Raw genomic sequence first — 25,466 nt, forward strand, 5'->3', positions numbered from 1 at the left:
TAGTAACAACAACTCCAGCTTCCGTCTGTAAACTAACATTAAACCTAGAAACTTTATTCCACCTTGAACTAGGAGTTTCCAGTGCTAAGAAAATGTGAGATATGCCAGCACACCTCTCTGCATTGGGAAGTATTAGCTAATGCCATCATTTGCATGGCAATTCCATGTGAGGGCACTAACTTTTGATGTGTGCAATTTTTTGTGTGCAAAACGTTTTGCTGCATTGGCAGTAAAGTTTGCACACAAAAAATGTGTGCACAACTGAGTTAAAATATGTGCTCTGCTGATCACACCTTATTGCACTAGCCTGTAAGTTTGCTAAAGGAGTAGGCATGCTTAATCTAATTTAAAGTCCTTTAAATTTATTTGGTATCTTTTTTTAAGTTAATTTGCAATGACCTGTATGGGGACAACAATTAATCTATTGATAAGGGTTGGGTTACTCCTTTGTTTTATCTAAATTCCTGATTGATTGTAAATGTGAAAAATGTCCCTCATATTCTCTTAATTGGGAAAACAGTCTATAAATCAAAGAATGTGCTTGGGTAGGTGAGGTTTGAGGTAGATAGGAAGGAAAAATTATACACAAAAAATTAACCTAGCTTTCTTTTTTAAATCGGCCACACTGAAAATTAACGACCAAATTTTAAATCAGCCACGTGTGTAAAAATCGCCACTTATGCGTGTTGCTGGGCCCTGTGCGCATCGCACACATTTTCAAAAGGGCCTGGCCATGCTCATAAGTGGTGATAAGCATACAAGTGCCGGGCCCTGAAAAAGGGGCGGGTTGGAGGCGGGATGGAGGCCGGCCAGGACAGTGGCCATTAGCCACTGTCCCGGGGAAGCGTGCGCCGGCAGTCAGCCGGTGCATGCAAACTACTTCTGCTCCAGGGGAGCAGTAAGTAATAAAACAAAAAAAATGTAAGTCACTGGGACGGGTTTAGGGGGTGGGGAGGAGAGGGGAAAGGGTTTAGGTAGGGAGAGAAAATCTTTTCATCTGTAGCTTACTGCCTTAGAAGAGTGAGAAATTTGTGGAGACTTGAATTCTAAAAGCACGTGACTATAAATATAAATCTAGATTATACTGCCATATGTGCTAGGGCAGTGGTATTTACTCCCAGCCTTCGAGGGGCAACAAACAGGTCAAGTATTACAGGTCACCCCTAATGAATATTCATGAGATAGATTTGCATTCATACTGCTTCCATTGTATAAAAATAGGTACATTCCTTGTGAATACAATCTCAGTGTGATTTCTGTATCACACATAGTGAAGCAGATTTTAAAAGCCTACACGCGCCGGGCCTATTTTCAAAAGGCCTGGTGGCATGCGTATGTCCCAGGGATTGAAAAAAGGAGTGGGGCGTGGGCGGTCCGGGGGTGTGGCGTGGCCAGAGGCCTCCATATAGCTGTTGGGCTGGGGGATCATGTGTTGGTGCTCAGCCGGCGTGCGCAACCTACACCTGCCCGGAGGCAGGCGCAACTTATGAAATAAAGGTTAGGGGGGTTAGGTAGGGCTGGGGGGTGGGCTAGGTAGGGGAAGGGAGGGGAAGGTGGGGGGCAGAAGGAAAGTGGCTCACTGCCATTAGAATTCCCTGCTGAGTCTAGCAGTCTGAGGCTGCTCCGATTTCAGAGCGGCAGTGGAGGGAACGGGGAAAGCCAGCAGGGCTCCCCAAGGGCTCAGCGCGCACAAGGTGCACTATTGTGCCCCCCCCTTATGTGCGCCAACTCCTGATTTTATAACATGTGCGCGGCTGCACGCACATATTATAAAATTGGGCGTACATTTGTGCACACAAATGTATGCCCGTATGTATGTCTTAAAATCCGGCCCAGTGAATTCATTTTTCTTGCATTAACAGATATTAGGACTCAACTTGCTGTCAAATTGCAGTTACAAAGTTTCTCCAGCACTCTCTTTGTAAGAATATCTCAAACAGTTTCCTTTTTAAGTTTCCCCCAAGGTGATGTAAGTAGTTTAATTACTTTAACACCTTTCTACAGTCTACTTATCTTTCTTGTCATAGATACAGATTAAAGCAACAAAGCAAATCTTCCTTTCTTTTAAAGATGGTACTCACAAGGTGCTTTTCAGTTCTAACACAGAGATATTTAACCTCAAATGCTGGCTGTCTCTCTCCCCGACAGTGTGTGTGCTCTGCTTCTGTTTCTATCTACTTTTGGCAGTCTGAGTTATGACTGAACTCCAGCTGCTTAGTTTTTTTCCCCATGATTTCTCCTCATGGCTTTTTTCCAGCTGGTTTTATGTGCTGCCATCTTTTCTGTCCCCCCTGCAACAATCCAGAGTGGGAGAGAGGGTAAATAATTAGTAGACCCAGACTACAGTAACTACATTTCAAGAGATGTTCTTCAATTTGGCTGAAAGCATCAGCAGGTTAACCTGTCTGCCAATATCTTAGCCTCAACCCCATAAGAATGGTGTAACCCCTTCCTGGAGCATGACCCTCTCCTGAACAAGAATTCTCCAAAATAAAAATGCCCCCCCCCCCCCAAGCAGCAAATCCCCTTCTCCACCCACACAGCATGAATCCCCACCCAGCAGACATTTTTTCCCTAAGAACTTATTAGGAGGGCCTCCAGACTCTACCATCTGTGCCTACCCCATCATGTAAGCTAAAGGAAACCCTCAGATCAACTAGTGATATTGTAAAAATTGGAGCCAGTAGGACAGGAGAAAGTGAAAATTGTTCTTGCTCATAAGAGCTGTTAATGTATTGGGTAGGCATAGGAGGGGAGGTCATGTAGGTAGTGGGGAAAGAAAGAGATCTAAGGGGCTGTACCCTCTAGTAAACGCCTGATGTGGAGGAGAGACTTCTGCTAGGCAGGCGTTTATACTCAGGGGAGTTCTTCATCTGGGGAGAAGAGGAATTGTTTTAGGGGGCTTTCTTCCATGGTCAGAATGGGGATTTTTTTTTTTTAATTTTTAATTTTTTAATTTTTTTTGTGGGGGGGGGGATTTATTGCTCAATGGGGGTTTGTTGTTTATCCTTTTTTGCCTTTTAGTAAATACCGCATTAATAGCAGGATACAACACATATTAAGGCACGTTTTTAACCTGCCTTAGTAACTAACTAGCTCCTTAAATCAATTTTTTCTAAAGCAGGGAAGAATGCTAGAAGTGTTGTAGTGACTGTGGGGCAGCAGCCTTCACAGAGTCCTTCCAGAGGCTGCAGTGCTGATCTCAATGTTTTTACCGCCTTAGTGGGTTGATTTAGTGTTCAAGTTGTAAAAAGGTTAACAACGTCAGGTAGGTAAGTCATTGGCATGTTTGACCAGCCGGGATTTAAATGTCCTGAGTGGAAAAGGCAGCGCAAACATAAAAAAAAAAAAATAATGTGGTGAAAAGAAAGCTGGAGAAGCATTGAAATGTTGCTGCTGCTCCCTAGCCTCTCTCATCAACAAAGTGTGAGAATGCCAGGGGCCATGGGGGTGGGCAAGCAGCCAGAGAAACACATTGCTTTGGCTCATCTCAGAAATGTGTACTTATTCAACAAATTTTTAGGCTCCCACTTGCTGCCTTGCTTTCAAATGCAAATGTGTATTAGTATCTTAATGCACCTGAGATAACCTGTCCTTCCAGTTTTACTTGTATTCTGGGAAACGATATCGTATAACATCCGAGCAAACTTTGATTGGTTCACCAAAGCACAGAGCCCTCCAAAATTGCTCTTTTAAATCAGATTAGGTGATTTCATCAATTACTGTAAATCATTCTTAAAATCACATTATCAATAATAATACTTTGTACCTTCATAAGGGATCTATTTATTAAAGTACATTAGTGCAACAATGCACATTAAAATGTATTTCTTTATTTTTAGATTTAGCTCACGTCTTTTCATCGGTAGCTCACTGATGAATTTTGCACTTAACTTGCCCTAAAAACACATTAACGTAAGTTATCAGTAATGCTGGCATAAGCATTACTGATAATGCAAAACTGTGAGGTTGAATGCATGGCAAATATTCATGAGATGTATTAGATGCAAATGTATGCAAAAAAGCTCATTAACATTAACATGGTTTCCCATGGATTGCGATAAACCTTGTAATCTGTATTAAGTCTCCAGGTTGGGCCGCGACGCTGGGCCCTTGGCCTAAGCCAAGGGCCAGGCCCCAGCATCAGGCCTGGGTCAAGACCCCGGCATCAGGACCCAACCTTCAGTCTGGGCCGTGGCATTGGGCCTGTGCCCAAGCTTTGGCCTAGGCTTCGTCTTTGGCCTTGTGTAGACTGAGGATGAGGTTGTGGCGATCTACCCCATCCTCAGCCTATGCAAAGACCGGGTAAATGGGGGGGGGGGGGATCCTGGCCCTAGCATTTTTCTAGGTGGGTGAGAGGGAGGGACAAGAGGCCTTGGGAGGCCCCATTTTTTTTTTTGGGGGGGGGGGGGGGTTCATTTTTGTTTTGTTTTTTAGTATTTGATTTGTTTTTTTTCACATGAATGAAACAAATCAAACATTCCACAAACTAAAATTCATGGGAAAATCTCCTCCTGAAAATGAACTGAAAAATGAAAACACACTTTTTTCCCTACATACCCCTAGTTCCTACCTGAAAAGAATGCGTATGATCTCACATCTGCAAAGACAGTAGTGTCTCTTGTAGGAAAAAGAGCTAATTACTCAGTTCTTCCTGCTAACTTTGCAAAATAACTCCAATACTTTGATTGTAGTCTCAAGTTCCGATTAAGCAGTGAGGTAACAATTTTCTGAAGAATTTTAGGTGTTCATCTGCGGGACAAAAAAAAAGAACCCCTTTGAAAATCGCTCCCCCACTCCCCATCCAACTCGGTCAAAGGTGTGAGGCCAGTGAAGTACCCCAGAGATTTCATTTTTAAATCCCCAGCCCTGCTTTACCCTGCATAGTTTGCATCTCAGGGTACCAGCCCACCACTGGATTTTTCAAAGGGAAACTCTGGATTGTAGGTCCAGGAGTTCAAACAACTCATGGCCCTGCAAAACTCTGCTGGGAGTATGAAAACTGTCCTCTTACCTGCCAAATGTTCCATTGTTCCAGTAACTGAAAGGGGAAAAAAAAAATCTAAACCACACCACATAGCTACATGTTCAAACAGCTAGAAAAGAGTGACTGTGTACTAATGAGATACTATGCCCTACGGTTAATACACGCAAAGCAATAAAAAGTTGTTTTAATGCATAGCATAGTTTCTTTCCTGTTTCCATGGACTTACTATATAAAGCATGTTTCATGTACCATGGTTAAAATTCAACCCACAGGAAATACTTTTATACTCAGAGGTTTTAAGGTATTCACTTAGGCTTCTGGAGGCCAAACTCTGGTTGACATAGAGCTGCAAGTATCAATGACTATATCCACAGCCAGTAAACATCTGTGTCAATGCACTTATATTTGGGGAATTCTTTTTTTTTTTTTATATATATATATAATCCTTTAATTGAAGCACAGGGCTAACTCTGAGTGGAGTGAGAGTAAGAAGCTCACTGCCATTAGAATTCCCTGCTGAGTCTAGCAGATTTTTGTCTTCTTTTAATAATTTCTATTGGTCTTTGCATTTAAACCTCAGAATGATGAAACACATTGTCATTGTTTCCTAAGTGCCTCACAGCCTCAGAGGCCCACATTAGCATTAGGTAGTGGTGTTGGCTGGTAGTTTTATTCAAATGGGCTCATGCTTATTTTTAGTTTATTGAAATTCAAATCAATCCTAATTCTGTAAACATTTCCCTACCTCCTGCTGACATGCCCCAATTAGAATGTAATATTTTCCAAAGAATGTACAGCAGCAAAGTCCAGTGGTGGCAAGGCACATGATACTATCTGGGTAAAAGCAGAATAGGGAATATAAAAATATAACTCTTATAACTATTGGTTTCTTCAAAATACTGCTGATGTTACATATATAAAGTCCTCATGGGATCTTACTAAATACAGTCTCTAAATCAGGGAGGGTATTATCCACTTTCTAGGCAGTCTATTCCAGTGTGCATTTGGGGTATGTGTGCGATTGCCAACCGGCTGAGATTTTCAGGACAGGTTGATCCAGTTCTGGTTTTCCCCTCCACATGCAAGGACTTGTTTTCTTGCTTTTCTTAGGGAATGCAATAAGGAAATCAGAACTACAAGTCCCTGCATGCAGTGGGGTAAAGCCAGGACTATATCAGCTTCCCCTGAAAATCTAGAGCCAGTTGTCAACCTTAGATATGTGCCAGATAGGGATTATGAGGATCTCTAGAGGGAGGCTGATTTTGTCTCTGGTCAGAGAGAGAGGAACAGAATTGCCTTCATGAGTTTCTGGTTAGCATGAGACAGAGTAGTCTAACCAGCTCATCTCAGAAGTGGGTTCCGTAGTTAATCAACTCGAATTTTTTCTGTTTCTTCTAGTGCAACAAATGTGGAAACTTACTTTCTACTGCAGTGTTATCCACTAATGGCCTCCATGGACCACAAACAAGTAGTATGCATGCAAATCTGTTTCATGCATATTCATGAGCAATATCCTGAAAACCCATCCCATTTGCAGCCTTCGAGGATCATGAGTGAATACTCCTGTGCTAGTGGAGAGGGTAAGGCCTGCTGTTGGAAGGGATCGCCAAGATATGGTATCTTTGGGATATTTCCCATCTTAATCCAAATGCTGGGAGCAGGCCATGGTGCTCAAAGTGTGAATCAAGGTGCTGATCTAACAGCATCTCAGGGGCTTCACCCAAGTATTTTGTCTGGTAATTTGAATTAATACTGGCAAGAAGTAAAAAGGTCAGACACAACAAAACATTCACTGGCATGTTAAGTAAGAATTGCCTTCCAGGGCTAGGATTGGAAGTTGTTGCTCCACCATTATATTATATGGAACTAGCCACACTGATCAGAACTATTTGAGTTTGATTCTTCTATCTTGTAAAAGAGATTTTATTTGAAGATTTTGTATTCAGTGAGAAAGCACGTATGATACAATAATGTGAGGCATAATTGTTCTTGAGTTAATTCTAGAGTAAAGAAGTCTTTGAGAACATACAGCTTTGTTGATGTTTTGATTTGCATGCAGATTTCTAAAGTATAATGTGTCCACTATTAGGGTTTTGGAGCTCCAGCACCTCTTCCCCTCTCCATGAAAAGAATCCTCAAAGATCTCATCTCAGGATCTCTTGGAGCTACTGGACTAAACATAGCCTGATATTCAAAGCACATGTACTGGGCAGATTGTGGGCGGAGCAAGTTAGCTGTATAACTTATACCAATATTCAGAGTTAGACAAGTATATGCATAAGTTTAGATGCACCATAGAGTAGTTCTAAACTTAGCCATGTAGATTTATCCGGCTAAGTGAGTATATATACATTTATATTCAGTGACTTTGCTGTGCTGCTATATATACATCGTACCTTAGCCAGATAAATTCTAACTGGCTAAGGGAGTCATTTTTCAAAATGCGAAAACGTGTTTACCGCATGCGATCGCACCATATCGTATGGTGCGATGCAAATTCCAAAAATGGGAGGAGTTAGCCTCTCTGCAAAGAGAGGCTAACTCCACCTAGCTTGATGGACTCTCTACCTGGGTAACATCAAGCTAGGTTGAGAGAACCTTGCCCAAATCTCATCTTGGAGTGAGTTTCCTCACTCCGAAGGCCAGCAAATCTTCACAAGAGACCACTGTTCTGTTCGTAGGTGTCACGTAGAATGTCAAAGTGACCCCTAACCCCCTACACTCTTACCTAATCCCCACCTCGAGTTACTAGGTGGACCTATCATAGGGATACAAATACCTGCCTATGGGACATGCTATTATGGCCAGTCAGTCTCTCTCTCTCTCTCTCTCTCTCTCTCTCTCTCTCTCTCTCTCTCTCTCTCTCTCTCTCATCATTGAAAAACTGGTCCCCCCAGTGGTTGAATGCAGGAAATACATCAGGTTTGGCACTTATTGCAGAATCTGAAATGGTATTGCACTAACTTAGCTCTTCACCCAGTTAATAAATACTATATTAGCATAAAACACACCCATTTTGCTATCACATGCGGTACTTACCGCATTTTGATAAATCCAGGCCTAAGTCACTTACATAGCCAGCTTTGAATATCTACTCCAATAATGTTAGTAAACATACACTGAAATGTCCCACAAGGTCCACTAAGTTTGCCTCCCACCCACCTCCTTCTTTGTCAGCAGCCTGTCATAGTGTGTATGTTGTTTCAAGAGGAAGTGAAATATGTCAGTAATCCATACTATCATCCTGAACCCTGCTCAACAGAATTCTTTCCAAATTCAGGTACACATTATTAAACCAACAAAAGAATTATCTAAAGATAATGTTACACATGAGCTTTCAAGACCACACAGGTCTCTTTTGGAAATTTAAAGTATCACAATCCACAAAAAATTTATTTTTCTGGTCCTCAAATATAGTATTTTGGAGCAAAAGCCCAGCAGTCCTTATACTTTCAGAGCAGTTTTTTGCTTGCACTATTTTTTTGGGTTGAAATTAAAAAAAAAAAACCCTGCATGTTTAGGAAAAACGTGCTATTTCATAACTTAGGGCATTTAATCTGTTCATCAGTCATCTGTTCATTTTGGCCAGGTGGACGATAGTATACCCCTACCACTGTACTTTTCCCCATCACTCATGAAATTTACACCCATAAGGATTCTATTGTACATCTTGTCGCCATCTTTAGGCACGAGGCCGCGTCTCCTTCTCAGATTTAAAGGGCCCTGATCCCTTTGACCAGCCTAACCTGTTCCTGATCAGCCTGAGCAGGGGAAGTATAAAAGGAGGCTTCCTCTGCTCATTCCTTGACTTGGCAACGTCCCAACGCTGTCTAGTCTGCTTGCTTCGGTGAGTTCCTTGAGCTTGGATTCTGGTTCCTGTTTCGTCTTGGTGTTCCTGGTTCCTGACTTTGGATTGGCTTACGGTGATTCTCTGGTTCCTGACTTCGGTTTGGCAAGCGGTGATTCTCTGGTGTGTGACTTTGGCCTGGCAAGTGGTGATCCCTCGGTGGGTGACTTCGGACTGGTAAGCGACGATCCTCTGGCACTCGACCTTGGACCTCCTCTTGACCATCATCTCCAAGGGCCACCTAAGTCCCAGTGGCCCGGGTCCCTACAGGCTCCTCCTGGAGGAACCGCAGACTTCCAGGGGTGAAGACACAGCTCCTCTTCTCGATTCTTCCTCCGCTTCCACCGTTGCCACAGTCTCCAGTGCCAAGGGTCAGCTGGTCACATCTTCTGCTCAGCCTCTCCACCCGACGGGAGAACCTTCGGACCTCCCTCCTAAGGAGTTCCATCCTCCCATCGGCCCAAGGGTTCACAACCCAAGCTTAACAATTAGCCAGATAACTTAACCAGCTAAGCAATGTTGGCCCTAAAGTTAGCCAGCTACATTCTAGCCAACTAACTGAAGATAGCCAGCTATATTCAATAGTGCAACTGCACTACTGAATATACTTCCAAAGTTAGCTGGATAAGTTTATCTGACTAATTTTGCTATCTAGACAATGACTGAATATAATAGACCTCCACATGTCGTTCTAATATGCACTTTTCAGACTTATCTGGATATGTTAGATGGAAAAGTATAATAAAAAACACTATTTATCAGATAAGTTCACATTTGTCCATTTAAGTAGCAGTAAAAGTGCTACATAGCAGGATAATTTGGAATTTAGTTGGATAAGTGTGCAAATGATATAGTCACATATTTGTACTTTAAATTTTGAAGAGATATGCAAATAGATTTTACTCAAGTTATTTAGATGCATTTATTCCCCGTAAGTCAGCTTTTACATGTGCAAGCCAGGGAATTTTCTAACCTGCACGTGGCAATGAAATTATCAGTTTTACCAACTAGTCTACCAGTTCTCCCAGTCCATCTGCAGCTTGTAAAGACCCTCCTGGCTCTTCAGTCTGGTCCCCCCTTGTCACCCAGACGCCTCACCCAGTTATTTGTTTACTTTTAATATGTTTACAATCACTTAGACCAGATATTGAGCAGAAATAAATATACACAAATAAGAGACTTAGGGCCTCATTTTCTAAAGTATCGCGGTGCGATCGCTGCCGGCATCACACCCAATAACTCCACCATAGAAGGTGTAGTTATTGGGCGCGAAATAGGCAGCTAAAAGGCCCTTACCTTTTCGCTGTCCACGCCGTCATCGCAGAGTCTGCCCCGGTGATGCCCCGACTCCTTCTCTTCTGGGGCCGACTCCGCCCTGATGTAGGTGGTGCAGACATGTGCTACCTTCGCTAGCTATCGCAGGCTTGCGCTGTTAGCGCAAGCCTGCGATAGCCTTGGAAAATAAGGTTCTTACACGTGACACTTTGGCAGGCTGTAAAATTGCAACATAACATGTAAATGTCATTAAGATAACCATCTAAATTCACTAGTGGCTGCACTACTGAATATGTCTTCAAAGTTAGCTGGATACATTTATTTGGCTAACTTTGCAATCCGGCCAGTGACTAAATATGTACCTCTACATTTCTAATGATCGAATCACCAGCTATAATGAGCAAGCTAATCCTTCCTTCCTTGGCACTAGCTCTCGGAGATTTATCCTCAATGCGAGAGGATAATGCATCACTTGGAGACCAGGTCCTTGATACACTATGGTGATGCTTTCGGATCAGGTTCCCTTGCTTCTCCAAGGCAGCACAGGAGCTGCCAGACTGGAATTGGGACATAGCTACTCTGTCCCTGAAAGTCTCCTCTATGTACCTCTCTTTCTGCTCAGATCCTCCAGGTATGCCAATTAGGGATGTGAATCGTTTTAGGACGATTAAAATTATCGTCCGATAATTTTAATATCGTCTTAAACCGTTATGGAACACAATACAATACAGATTCTAACGATTTATCGTTATAAATCGTTAGAATCGTGAGCCGGCACACTAAAACCCCCTAAAACCCACCCCCGACCCTTTAAATTAAATCCCCCACCCTCCCGAACCCCCCCCAAATAACTTAAATAACCTGCGGGTCCAGCGGCGGTCCGGAACGGCAGCGGTCCGGAACGGGCTCCTGCTCCTGCATCTTGTCGTCTTCGGCCGGCGCCATTTTCCAAAATGGCGCCGAAAAATGGCGGCGGCCATAGACGAAAAAGATTGGACGGCAGGAGGTCCTTCCGGACCTCCGCTGGACTTTTGGCAAGTCTCGTGGGGGTCAGGAGGCCCCCCACAAGCTGGCCAAAAGTTCCTGGAGGTCCAGCGGGGGTCAGGGAGCGATTTCCCGCCGCGAATCGTTTTCGTACGGAAAATGGCGCCGGCAGGAGATCGACTGCAGGAGGTCGTTCAGCGAGGGTTCCGGCGCCTCGCTGAACGACCTCCTGCAGTCGATCTCCTGCCGGCGCCATTTTCCGTACGAAAACGATTCGCGGCGGGAAATCGCTCCCTGACCCCCGCTGGACCTCCAGGAACTTTTGGCCAGCTTGTGGGGGGCCTCCTGACCCCCACAAGACTTGCCAAAAGTCCAGCGGGGGTCCGGAAGGACCTCCTGCCGTCCAATCTTTTTCGTCTATGGCCGCCGCCATTTTTCGGCGCCATTTTGGAAAATGGCGCCGGCCGAAGACGACAAGATGCAGGGGCAGGAGCCCGTTCCGGACCGCTGCCGTTCCGGACCGCCGCTGGACCCGCAGGTTATTTAAGTTATTTGGGGGTGGGGGATTTAATTTAAAGGGTCGGGGGTGGGTTTTAGGGGGTTTTAATGTGCCGGTTTTTCGATTTTTCGATTTTTTAACGATTTTTCACGATTTTTCACGATATTTTACCCCCCCAAACGGCAACAATACGATTCCCTCCCCCTCCCAGCCGAAATCGATCGTTAAGACGATCGAGGACACGATTCACATCCCTAATGCCAATCTAGCTTCCAGAGACTGGACTCGTTTTCTGAGCACCAGGAGATCTTTGCATTGGGAGCACACATAGAACCTCTCATCAATTGGTAGATAATCATACTTCGTGCAAAAGACTGGAAAGCCCCCATCTCGCACTGCTGAACTGCTGTCTAAATCTTCATATTATGGAGTTCCTAGTTAATTTAGGTTACTATAGGAGTAGGGTTGAGTAAATCAAGTCCTTTAACTTTATGTGGTGTATTTGTTAATTTGGCAATGACCTGCAAGGGGATAATTAATCAATTAAGAAGGAATAGGTCACTCCCTTGTTTTACATAAACCCCTGATTGATTTTTTATGTGAAAATGTCTTCTTATCTAGGACAGAGCCTGTAAATCAAAGAATGAGGCTAGAGGTGGAGTGAAAGAAGGACATTAAAGATTATTCCCTACCTTTCCCAGCTGCTGTTTTTTTTTTTCAAGGCATACACACTAAAGATGAATTCACCCTACAATTTCACCTCTCCCATCAATTTTGGGAAGTCCCAAAATTACCTAGCAAGCAATACTCACCAATCCTCTTCAACCACCAGCCAAATCTTCTTCTCCTCTTATTATATCTTCAAGATTGGCTGCCTCCCCATCAGCGAGTGCTGACACTAACAGCGAGGTAATCAGTTCCTTTTTAGTACTGAATTTGTAACAGGCATTGGCTGCTTCACTCAGGTGTGAATAAATTAATACTATAGTAAGTGTTGGTACCTGTCAGCTGTACCAGCATTTGGAGCGGGAGGAGGTAAAAGCCTCTTTTCCTTCTGCTCTGCTGGGGGTCCCATGCAGTAGACCTCATGGTAAAAAAAAATTAAATCTTTGAGTTGGTAAAAAAAATGTACATGCACATTAAAATGTTCCTTAGCATAGTCATAATGCTTCTGCCCCTCTGCTCTACATTTCTTTTCTTTGTTGTGATCTTATCTTTATGGGGGGGGGGGGGGGGGGGGAGGAAGAGGAAAGGGAAGATATGATGGGTCCCTTCTGAACCCGGGGTATGTGGGGTTATCCAAGCAGACAGAAGGCTTAATGTGTCCTACTATGCAAGTTGCTAAGCTAGAAGGATGAATGACTGAACAAACTGGAAAGAATGAGTCTTTGGAAATATGCTATAATGAGCTTCAATGATTTCATTCCGGATTGATGGAGGATAGTAATTTACTGTACCATAAATCAGAGTTAATAAAACGTAAACTTTGGCATCCGAATGCGTGAGTTCTCAACTTCCTTCAAGTCCCTGCTATAAGTCCAAGGGAGTCGTTTCCAAAATTCCTGATAGAGACATTGAAAATTCCTGGGGAAGCTGATCCTCCTTTGAATGAAGTGTTCTATCTTTTCTACAGGAAGCGGATTGGGGAGCAGTCTGTAGCAGAGATCAATCTTAAGTTTCGGCAGACATCTTGGATCTTACTAGGTTTCTGAAGCGATCCTCCAAGGAGGTGGATCATGCTACACTATTAGTCTCCTACATTCCGTTCTGATAATTATATTTTTATGGTCAGAGGGTTTGGCCTTCCCCTGGTGTTTCTAAGCAAATGCTGAACACGCATAAACTCTTTCTGCAGATGCTGAAAGAAGTGGGTGGGGAATCTTTTTTGCACTCTCCCACTAAATGTTTAATTAAGTTTTCTAACATTTGAGACAATTCCTGAATAAAAAGAATGCTGAATAATGGCACTGTCAGTTATATTTTTAATTGGTTGTTGGTGTGATTGCTGTTGGCAAAAATAGGTGTTTGCCTTAATCTAGTGATATTACCTTTTCTATGAAGGATTGTTCAATCTTCTTTCTTTTTTTCTGCTTCACTGGGGGCTTTATAGAGGGCAAGCAGTGATCTCGATATTAAAGTCACTGTATAGGCATACATTTTATATGATTTATGTATCTTATAGTTCTGTATGCTGTTAGGGATGTGGACCCTTGAGCCGAGATGAGGTTGGCGCTACCACCAGGAGGAGACCCCTGTTGGTCCTCGTCGTTAGGAGGCGGTGCAGGCAGAGAAGACCCAACTGGAGCTTCACCTATATCAGCCCTTGTTCCCTGCAGGTTGAGCCCTTGGGTGCCGGGGCTGGCAGGACTTAGGTGGGGGTCTCTCAAGGCGTGGAACCAGAGGAGGAGGCTGAAGAGGTATCGGGCAGTCAGAAGTTGAGGCAGGAGGCAGACAGGCAATCCAGGAACAGGCCAGAGGTCAGGACGGGCAGCAAACAGGCAAAGACGGAGAAACAGGCCAGAGGTCAGGGCAGGCGGAGGTCAAGCAGAGTCGGAATACCAGACGGAGGTCAGGCAGGTGGAGATTAGGCAGAGTCGGGTTACCAGGTGGGGTCTAAACCAAGAGGTCAGACCGGTGGAGCTAGGAGCAGGAGGGCACGGGCAGGAGGCAAGGAGCAAAGTAAGAAAGCAGGATCAGGAATCAAGGCTGGAACGCAGGATCAGGAGTCAAAGGCTGGAACGCAGGATCAGGAGACAATGCAGAACTTGCACTCTGAAGCAGAGTAGGACCTATTGCTGAGGTGAAGTGCAGGAGTCAGGGCCGGGTATATATACCCACCCTGCATAACATAATCTTCACGGGCCGCTGGGAACTTTCCTGCCGCAGGCCCTTTAAATTGTGAGCAACGGCACGCAAGTGCACCTAAGGAGGTAGGCGCAGAGGCCGGGATGGCGGCATGCCGAGCTTTGAGGGCAGGCCACAATGGAGGCAGTCATTGTTGACCGTGGCGAGTGGCACTGGGGGAGAGCCGGGCCTGGAAGCCTCCCAGTGGAGGTAAGGGAACCTGGCCACGGGCGGCCACAGCCGGGGATCCTAACAATGCAATGCCCTATTTTCTATTCCAAGTAGATATTTGTAATAATTGTGCAAAATATAAAGTAAAAATAAATAAATAAATGATCCTTAGCAAGCTATGCAATAAGTCTTATCATGCGGGCAGTAAATAAGTACCCCAATAGTATGGCCATGCTAGTTTTGTGTGCAGTGATGTAAAAAATTCCTGTAAAATAGTGTTGCCACAGTCACTAGTATTGAACTGTAAGAGGGGTAGTCAACTCCAGTCCTCCAGAGCCAAAAACAGGTCATTTTTCAGGACATTCATAATAAATATGCATGAGATAGACTTGCATATAATGGAGGCCACCCCTATACTATAACATCCTTGTTGTTAGCCCTTTATCACAGCTTTTGGAGGTTCCATTATTTTATGGAAGATTCATAAAACAATATCCTGATGATTGTGAGAGTGGAGTGAGAGTTAAAAGGACAGAGGATGTATTTGGTCAATGCCTCCTGCTGGAGTCTGCTAAAATTGTATGCTGAGCTCTGGATGTGGAGCTGGAGCTGGCCAATGTGATCATCACATTGGAGTCACAGTCATCCCTAATCTGATCTGATGAAATCTCAGGAAATCAGTTAGTGAGCAGGGTCTATATTTCTCCCTGTCCAGCCTGGAGAGGACAGGAGAAGAAAATAGGGGCATGGGAAGAGATAAGGATGGAGGAGAACATTCCACTTTAAATGATGATATAACATCAACATTTGTGCAGGGATATCAGCAGAACCCTTCAGTTTTTCCAGAGATGTGCCACACACAGCAAGTCAGTGGAGACGTAGCAAGCCCCACCCAGCAAGCTATCCCATTGTCCTCCATATCTCCTGATTACTGCTTGCACAGTATTTAGGTTCATAGATCATGTTGGGAAAATTATTCAAAGAACTTAAAAATATTTCTAAATTTTGCTGCTTTTCTTTGTGTCTTGAAACACTGGTTATGTGATAGAAATCACTAATGCCATTATCTAATAATGCATGAAACTGGTCCATTAGTTCTGAAGTTTCCAGTTTCCAGCCGGAGTCCTTCAGTGCAAGCTCTAGATCACAGTAATATTAAGAGGTTGGGAGAGGGGGATGGGAGAGGTTATGAGTAGAAATGAAATTACTCCAAAAACCAAAAAATGTTGCCTTGGTTAGCTTTAAATATTTGCTGAAACATGAAAAATTGAAAAATAGATATATGCAAAAAAAAAAAAAAGGTAAGCATCTAAGAAAACACAAAACTTGCAGAAGCACCTTAAATGATTTTCAGGAAAAACAGCACATGGGATAACAATCTAGCCAAGGGATAAAATGCAATTGTGCTTGTATGGTTTAGCCTTCAAAACAGAAAAAAAGTAACTGATACTTTGTTAAAAAATGATTAGTTTTGAAGAACCAGGATTGTACTAATGCTGATTATGTCAATGCCTTATTACTTTCACATGCACGTTAAGGAACATAAAAGCAGAAACATTCCCACTATTAATGAAAAATGGGGTTTCAAAGCCTTCCAGAAGGAGCTCAGTATAACTTCTGTTAAAACCGATGTAATAAAACCTGCACTAAAATTGGAGTTAGAATTTAGCGCGGGTTTCATTTAACATTCATGTTAAAAAAAAACAATCCCCGTGGGATGCAGGAAGCTAATGCCATGCAAATAGACCAGGACTAAAAATAGTGTGTTTTTTTTGACTCGTGTTCCATTTGCTTGCCAACCCACACTAGAAAACAAAAAAGGTTCTTCAACCTCCCCCGCCTGATGTGGTCTTGCCGTACTGGACCGGCAGAATGGGTTGGCTCAGCAAGTCCTCCCTCCCTCCCCAGCATTGAGAACCCCTCACTTTCACATTAAAATGAAGCTGGGCAGGCAGTGAAGGTCCAAGTCTGAGTCTGGGGTGATCCTACCAGCAGGGCCGGGTCCAGTCTGTGTTGATCCTCTTACTCCTCCCAGCTCCCTCCTTCACCCCCTTAAAAAATTAAATTGGGCCATACAGAACTCCGGAGCCCTTCAAATCCCCCCTCCCCACCTGGTAACCCCCTGCTGGAGAAGACCTTATCACGTCCAGCAGGTCTGTTCTCTCTAGGGATGTGAATCGTGTGATCGATCGTCTTAACGATCGATTTTGGCTGGGGGGGGAGGGAAATCTGATCTTCATGGGTTTTTTTGTTAAAAAATCGTAAATCGGGGGAGGGTGGGAAAACCGGCACACCAAAACAACCCTAAAACCCACCCCAACCCTTTAAAACAAATCTCCCACCCTCCCGAACCCCCCCAAAATGTTTTAAATTACCTGGGGTCCAGTGGGGGGGTCCCGGTGCGATCTCCCGCTCTCAGGCCACGGCTGCGTTAATAGAAATGGCGCCGGTGGCCCTTTGCCCTTACCATATGACAGGGCAAAGGTAGCGCCGGTGCCATTTTGGTTCCTGTCACCAGACGTCACGAGTGCAGGAGATCGCTCCCGGACCCCCGCTTGACCCCCAGGGACTTTTGGCCAGCTTGAGGGGGCCTCCTGACCCCCAAAAGACTTGCCAAAAGTCCAGCAGGGGTCCGGGAGTGACCTCCTGCACGCGGGCCGTATTGCCAATATTCAAAATGGCGCCGGCGCTACTTTTGCCCTCACTATGTCGACATAGTGAGGGCAAAATGGCGCCTGTTTAACACAATGTATTATGATAACACAAGCGTACTGATAAGCACGAAGAATCTGTGAAGCTCTAAAACGCGCCAGGAACTAGGGGGTCATTTATCAAGCCACTTGTAATGGTCACACAGCGCTCTGCTGGCGCAATAGGGGTTTTAGAAAACTGCCTGCCCTCTATGCGGCAATAGCGCGTGCGCAGGTTCACTGCTCGTGTATTTTTATCCACAGTAAGTGGTGGCATCCCCAGGGCTGGGGATGCAGTGGGGACTGGAACTAGGCACATGCTTTTAAATGAATGTGCATTGCTGTTGCTGAGAAAAGCATCTGCACAAACGTGTGGGTGCTTTTTCTTTAGATAACTTTCAAAGTGAAAGCACTCGGAGTGCAAAGGCCACAGGTGAAAAGTACTCCCATGTCCCATCTTAAAATTATGCCCTGCATGTTTATTAAACACAGAGCGCTGGCAAAGAAGAAGCTATTGATAAAAGTTCCTGCTCTGCAGTAATGACCCTTCTCAGTCTGCTCTGCTTTGTTTTTCTATGTTTAACTGCCCCAGGAGATCATTAATAAATAGTGATGACCACTTTGTCAGGTCCTGTTTAATTACATCACAGTTTCTATCAAAATTCTTAAAACTATTTTGGCAGATGCCAAAATTTTCACAGCTCTTTTTTTTTTTTTAAGTTGAACCATTCCTCAAACAATAAGCAGCAGACAACACGAGACCAGCAGGCAAATTTGTTTAATATTTAAGTTGTTAAAAATGGGGGCCTCAGATTGGAATAATTGAAATGTGACATCTTATTTCCAAATGTGTCACTGCATGTTCCCTCAAAACCTGTATTGAGCTAAAGCCTTGAGAAAGTATTTCTCAGCATGTTGACCCCAGTTATAGGTCTTGCATGTTGTGTAGGAGCTGCCATATAATCTACAAAAAAGACCATCACCCCCAATGCTTCCTTTTGCTCTTAAAACTGCATTATAAATAAATAAATACATTGGTCAAAACCATATCAAGCCAATAGTGATTTTTCACTCAAAATTAATATTTTAATAACAGATATGATCTAGAATGTGTAAACATATTTGTCTAGGCATTAAGAAGACAAATTTCAAAGCCATTTTCCCAGGTGAATAAAGATTTACCCAGATAAATTGGTCTGTTGAAAATTGTCCTCCTTTAATCCAGATAAAAGTATGTGCAGGGCTCCCCAGCATGCGTACTTTAGTGAAAAGGGGGAGTCGTTCCCAGGGACATATTTTGGACAGGTTCCAAACACATGCATAGACTAAGGGGTAGATTTTAAAACATGTGCGTACACATGGACGTGCCAATTTTATAACATGCGTGCACCGGCAGAAGCAGTTTCCTCTGAAGCAGAAGCAGTTTTCACGTGCCGACTGGCTGCCAGCACACGCTGTCCCAGCCAGCCTCCGTCCCGCCTCACCCCGCCCAGACCATGCCCCCCAGTCCACCCCTTTTTCAGGGCCCGGCACTTGTATGCATATTGGGACTTACGCGCGTGGCCAGGCCTTTTTGAAAATGCGCGAAAAAGGTTTGAGGTTCGTGCACCATTAAAACCTTTCAGATATCTGATAAGGTATCATATCTCCCCTGCACCTCCTCTCTTCCAGGATGTACATATTCAGATCCTTCAGCCTCTCCTCATAAGTCTTCTGTTATAGACCCCCCACCACTTTAGTCTCCCTTCTCTGGGTTGCCTCCATCCTATCTATATCTTTTTTGAGATACGGGCTCCAAAACTGAACACAGTACTCAGGTGAGGCCTCAACAAGGACCTCTACAAGAACATTATCACCTTCTTTTTCTTACTGCCTCTCTTTATGCAGCCCAGCATATTTTTGGCTTTATCTATTGCCTTGTCACATTGCTTTGCCAACTTCAAATTGCCAGTCACTACTACCTCAAGTCTTTCACCCCCCCATCACATACAGCTCTTAAGGATTACCGCATACCAAGAAATGCAGACTCATGAATCTGGGATGCTTTTGGGTGTTGATGCCCAGGCTCTTGCTGATTTGTGCCTTTCTTGGTGCCTTTGACTGTTTTTGGCTCTGCTTCCAACACATATAATAGAATTGGAATGATGCAGAGAAAATTAGCATGGCCCCTGTGTAAGGATGCGTGAAATGTTCCATATTTTGGTTTTTATGGGTGTGGGAATGAATGATGATTCCCACAGGCCTGGAGAAAAAACTAGCCTGACTCCAGCCTTTCTCAAAACATAATCTTTATTCACAGGTTCAATCATATACACAACAGTAGACTACCTTTACCTTCAGACAGTGTACTCCCTCTCTCTACTCACAGTCTGTACTGCTTCGTCTCAGCTCAGTGTTTGGACAGTGTTATGCACAGGAGCTGCCTTCCTCCTGGAGACCTGGGCCTAGTCTGGTTATCTCCACCTGGGTTGTAGCTCATACTCTCCTTAAGGCATTTAAGGTGGACCAGGCATCTAGCCTGGTCCTGCACAGGTAAACGGAGGAACACTAGGGGAACTGCCTCACAATGGGATAAAGACAAAGGATTCTTAGTGACTAAATGATGGAGATGAAGAAAAGATAATCTCTGTTGACTAGGGTAACCTGCATAGAGCAGCAATTACTCTAAGAATAAACCAAAAAACAAAAGCTTGTTGGGCAGACTGGACCGACCACTTGGATCTCTTTCTGCCGACATTTACAATGTTACTATGCTTCTGTTCTCTTCCAAGTTCCTTACCAGTTTCCTTATGATGCTTACTGACTATTGCTCTCATCCAGTTATGGGTGCAACCAAATAAAGCCATTCAGAATCAAGCCTCTGAACGCCTACAGTGCACTTTGGCTCAGTCACACAGAATAGTAAAGATAATGACGATCAAGCTGATACAATCGACAATCTGATCTAATGCTTTATGCATTTGCTGCACCTCTCATTAGGGTCTTCATGCCACTGTTGTAGGTGCCCTTCACTCCTGTTTTGGTGCCTTGGGATCTTCATGCCACTGTTGTTTGTGCCTTTTTTCTCTCCTGTGGCATCAAAGTGTTCATCCCTCTCCTGCTAATACCTCCTGAAAGTTTCATTAAACTTGGATAGAAAACATCAATTTTAGAGCCCAAAATAGGGTGCATTGCTTCCTCCATTGACTTTAGTGGAAAACAAATGATCGAATGAATGAAACAGTGACAAAATCAAGGCGAAGCCTGTGAACTGCCACAGGCTCACAGCTCCCCTACAGTGGTCCATGTCTCTTACATGGGTTTTCTAGGAAAGAGAAAGTCTGTAGGGGAGAAAAGGGCAGGGTACCCTCAGGGCCAGCAAGCACATACTGGCTCACGTGCCCTGTGCAGATTTTGTTTCAAATTGCTGCAGCTATTGCCACTACTGCTGCACAAAGATCTTCAGCATCACAGCCTGGAGGAGGGGCGGGCAGGAGGCTGCTGGACAGGGGTGGGAAATTTTGGGACCTGAACTGAATGAAACAAATAGAGATGTGAATCGGAACCAGAATCGGTTCGGATTCCGATTCACATGTGGGTTTTTTTACATCGGGCCAATTGCGGTTTTATTTATCGGCTGCGCCCGAGCCGATAAACAAAAAACCCACCGACCCTTTAAAACTAACCCCTTAGCTTCCCCACCCTCCCGACCCCCCAAAAAAACTTTTTACAGGTACCTGGTGGTCCAGTGGGGGTCCTGGGAGCGATCTCCTGCTCCGGGCCATCCTCCCACTCCTGGGCCGTCGGCTGCCACTAATCAAAATGGCGCCGATGGCCCTTTGCCCTTACCATGTGACAGGGCATCCGAGCCATTGGCCGGACCCTGTCACAAGGTAGGAGCTCTGGATGGCCATCTTGTGCTCCTACCATGTGACAGGGGCTGACCAATGGCACTGGTAGCTCCTGTGACATAGTAAGGGCAAAGGCTATCGGCGCCATTTTGATTACTGGCAGCCAACGGTCCGAGTGCAGGAGGTCGCTCCCGGACCCCCGCTGGACTTTTGGCAAGTCTTGTGGGGGTCAGGAGGGTCCCCCAAGACTTGCCAAAAGCCCCTGGTGGTCCAGCGGGGGTCCGGGAGTGATCTCCTGCACTCGGATCGTCGGCTGCCAGTAATCAAAATGGTGCCGATAGCCTTTGCCCTTACTATGTCACAGGGGCTACCGGTGCCATTGGTCAGCCCCTGTCACATGGTAGGAGCACAAGATGGCACCGGCCATCCAGTGCTCCTACCATGTGACAAGGTCTGGCCAATGGCTCGGATATCCTGTCACATGGTAAGGGCAAAGGGCCATCGGCGCCATTTTGATTAGTGGCAGCCGAAGGCCCGGGAGCGGGAGGATGGCCCGGAGCGGGAGATCGCTCCCGGGACCCCCACTGGACCACCAGGTACCTGTAAAAAGTTTTTGGGGCGTCGGGAGGGTGGGGGAAGCTAAGGGGTTAGTTTTAAAGGGTCGGGGTGGGTTTAGGGGTTATTTTTGTGTGCCGTTTTTCCCGCCCTCCCCCAAAACGATAAGGGAACCCCCACGATCAATATCGTGGGGTTTTCCTATCGTTTTGGGGGAGCCCCCGATTTCTGACGATTTTGAAAATATCGACGATATTTTCAATCGTCCGAAGCCCGATTCACATCCCTAGAAACAAATCACCGAGCCAAACAAATTGACTGAATGAATAAATGAAACAGACATTTTTTTTTCCGTGCACATCTCTACCCTGTACCCCTTCATGCAGTGGTGCACGGTATGCCAGGACACCCCCCAAACTGCTGCTCACCATGGCAATTTCCTTCTGCAGCTTGCCCTGGGCCACCGTGTACCTCTTGCTGAACTCTTTCCTGAAGAGTACAGGATAGCACTTCAGGACCTGGCTGAGAAGTTCATTCTCCTCCGCAGTGAATCAGATATCCCTGATCCAAAGTCTATTGTATTCTTTGAGCAACCAGTTTTTTATTTATGTCGGGCTATGAACACTTTTCCCCATTAGGAAAAATCTCTAAGACGAATATTACTTTTATTATATGTGGCATAGACACATACCACCTAAAAGTAAATTACTGAAAGTAAGGCATCCATGTATCGGTTTTGCTTTAGAATTGCTGTATAGAAATAAAGTTGACACACTGAGCATTCAGTACCTTGCACTCAGTTTATGCAACAGAAATGTATTTCACCCTAGCAATGAATTTTTTCATATGTTTGTGCTCCTTGATAAGCCAAGCGTGCTTGAGTTAGGAAAGGGGAGGATTATTTACATGTGCCCTCTGCTGGCTGTTAATTTCCTTCTAAGTTCTTTTATATTGGTTTCCAGAAGAAATTAAAAGATGTCTTTCCAGCAGTAGTCATGTGGAATTCTCCTTCATGACATATTCTATTAATGACACTTATTCTTCTCCTTTTGGTTATCTCCCTATAATCATTCGTGATGTTAGAGTATTCTTTTCACTGATGATGTGGCCAAGAGAAGAGGGAAAATATATAAGATAAAATATACAGACATATCTTAAAAAAAGAAAATAAAACAATGAAATGAGATTGCAGCGTTGTGTGGCAATTCTGGACTGCCTCACTTTCCTGTCTGAAAATTTAGTGAGCCATGCTATAGACATGATTTATTGTTTCAGATTTGTTTCATTTTTCTGAGGCCACTCGGGTTGCAGTATGGGTAGTGTCATTAGATATTTGGAGCTTTTAAAGGAGACGATATATGGAGTGCTTTGAACAGTTTGTCATATAATGAGATTCCTGATGGATGCCATCTTGCCATCTTACTGAGTGGTACAGGTAAGGCCTTCAGAGTCCTCCACAGTCTGTCCAAAGACGCTACAGAGCAAAATCAGAATGCAAATTGTTATGCTATTGCAAAACAGCTTTCTACTGCATTCAGTTATCAAAAATAGTTTTATTTCAAAAAAAAAAGTGATTAGGGAGTGCAAAAGAGCTCTCTGATTTTGTGCCCTATTTGCAAAGATTGTTAGAGCACTGAATATTTGGTTTCATCAGTGCTGCTAAGTGGGTTTACATAGAAGTGGTGTTGTCTAAACCAGGTTTAACTATTAAAGGTGGAAATTGTCATGGCTATGGAAGGAAAGAACAAGGAATCCTAAAATGTATTGATGTCAATCTTACAAGGCACATCTAGGGCCAACACACTGAGGATAACTCCCAAACAAATGTGCACGGTGGCAAATAAGCATGTATATGGCCGTGATAGATCCTCATAAGTACCGTATTTTATAGCATGGACGTATGATATGCACATGTTTTATAAAATACATGTATCTCTATCCCACAGCATATGCACATATATATGAAATCAGTCTATCAGTGTATTGAACGTGCATACTTTTCCTATTTATTTAAAAAATATACACACATATTTTATGCGCAAAAGTAAAGTAGGACTTACTTACGCAAACTGGGCAATTTTAAAACTTGCACATGTAAATTAAATGAACCACTTTACCAATTAATCAGTTTGCTCAGTCCTTCTCCGAGTCATTGGATCCTTCCTGGTTGTTCACAAAATATAGTACATTCTTTTATAGATGAGTAGTTGTACAAAAAGATCTGAGTGGGAGAAACTTGGGGAATTTCATGGTTGCTTTGTTTGAACAGTTAAAATGTTTGTGCATGTAGTACCTCCAAAAAACCACTGAATGGCTTTCTAGATGAGTGAGCATTATATTTAATGCGTATGGTTATTGTAGGGAAATGGTATGTATGTTCCCTTAAAGATTTGGGGGTTTTCTGATTAGGTGACCAAGTTTGTAGCAGTAGTTATAAAAGTGGGAACTTTTGGTGGGTTTTTGCCCTTCCTCCCCTACCGATTCCATAACAGAGTGGGATTTAGGGATTAGCTATGTGATCTTCTGGAGTACCTATCCTGTGGTCTGGGAAGCTCAGGGACCCTCCAAGTGGAATGGGACCCTGTAGGGATTCTTTCTCTCAAGGGGAGAGGCCCAAGGCCAGAAAAGTTGGTGAGGTTTCCTACTCTTCCTGAAGAGCTGGACCAGAGTAGAGAAGCAGAGAGGCAAGTGGCTGCTGAGGGCAAACAATAGGTTTCTTCTCCTCCCAGGGGAACTAACCATGTGGCAACGAGAAGTTCAGGATTGGAGTGAGTTCTCAAAGGGGATTGCCCCAGGATTTCCTTGACGTGTGAAGATCCAGAGAACCTGTATTGAGACGATAGAGGTGGAATCTGGAGGGAGATCTATGACCAGAGGATGAATGAGTAATTCAAGGTTAACAGGAATGTATTTGGCCCCCAGTGAATGAGAATTTTGTTATGAGTATGCTATTAAGAAACACTATCCTTCAACAGGGCTGGGAGGAAAATTTAAGTTGGTGGAATGTGAGTACTCATGCTGACTCTAATGGTCAGTACCTGAATTGATTTGAGATGTATCACATATGTCCCCCAACTGCTAATTAGGTATATGTGATCCCAACTATTTTGGAAGTGTAAGAATCTCTGACATTGTTTAAGAATAACTTTGTAAACCATTCTCACCCATGTAATTGCTGGCTGGTTCATCCAGATAATAAAGTTCACTGTTTCTGGAATGTTGAGACAAGGTATCTGCACCAATTATTGTGCCAGTTTATATGAGTGGATGGTGTCAGAGTCCAAGGAGGGGAGTGATGAGATTTCCTCCCTGTCCTGTCAGTCAAAGGGAAAAGGAGTACTGTTTGACTCATGTTGTTACCATCAATGTCCACTTTACCAACTGCATGACTTAATTTTGGAATCCAAAAATAAATTTGGAAGGGATGACCCTTATGCAATGGAGAAGTCCCATTCCATCATTTTATGTACCCCGTCAGGGGGATGAGAGGCTATGCAGGCCAGGGCTCTTCAGTTTGGAAAAGAGACAGTTGAGACAGGACTTCATAAAAGTTTAGAAAATCATGAGTGGGGTAGAACAGCTAAATAAAGGATGATTTTTACCCATTCAACTAACACTAAAACAAGGAGACACTCCATTAAACTAACAGCAAGAAGATTCAAATCAAATCAATAGACCTTGGTCTGACCCAGTATGGCAATTCTTGTGTTCTTATATGATACATCCTATATATGTATCCTATATACATCCTATATATACGTAGCTTCTTTTCTCAAATTATCCA

The 25,466-nt window shown here is 44.0% G+C and overlaps 1 pseudogene; it reads left to right on the forward strand.

The window, feature by feature from the left end:
• Positions 1–19,399: 19,399 nt before the first annotated feature.
• LOC115100491 lies at positions 19,400–19,499 on the forward strand (annotated as a pseudogene).
• Positions 19,500–25,466: the final 5,967 nt, after the last annotated feature.

The sequence above is a fragment of the Rhinatrema bivittatum genome, chromosome 10 (assembly GCF_901001135.1).
Source record: "Rhinatrema bivittatum chromosome 10, aRhiBiv1.1, whole genome shotgun sequence".
Taxonomy (NCBI): Eukaryota; Metazoa; Chordata; class Amphibia; order Gymnophiona; family Rhinatrematidae; genus Rhinatrema; species Rhinatrema bivittatum.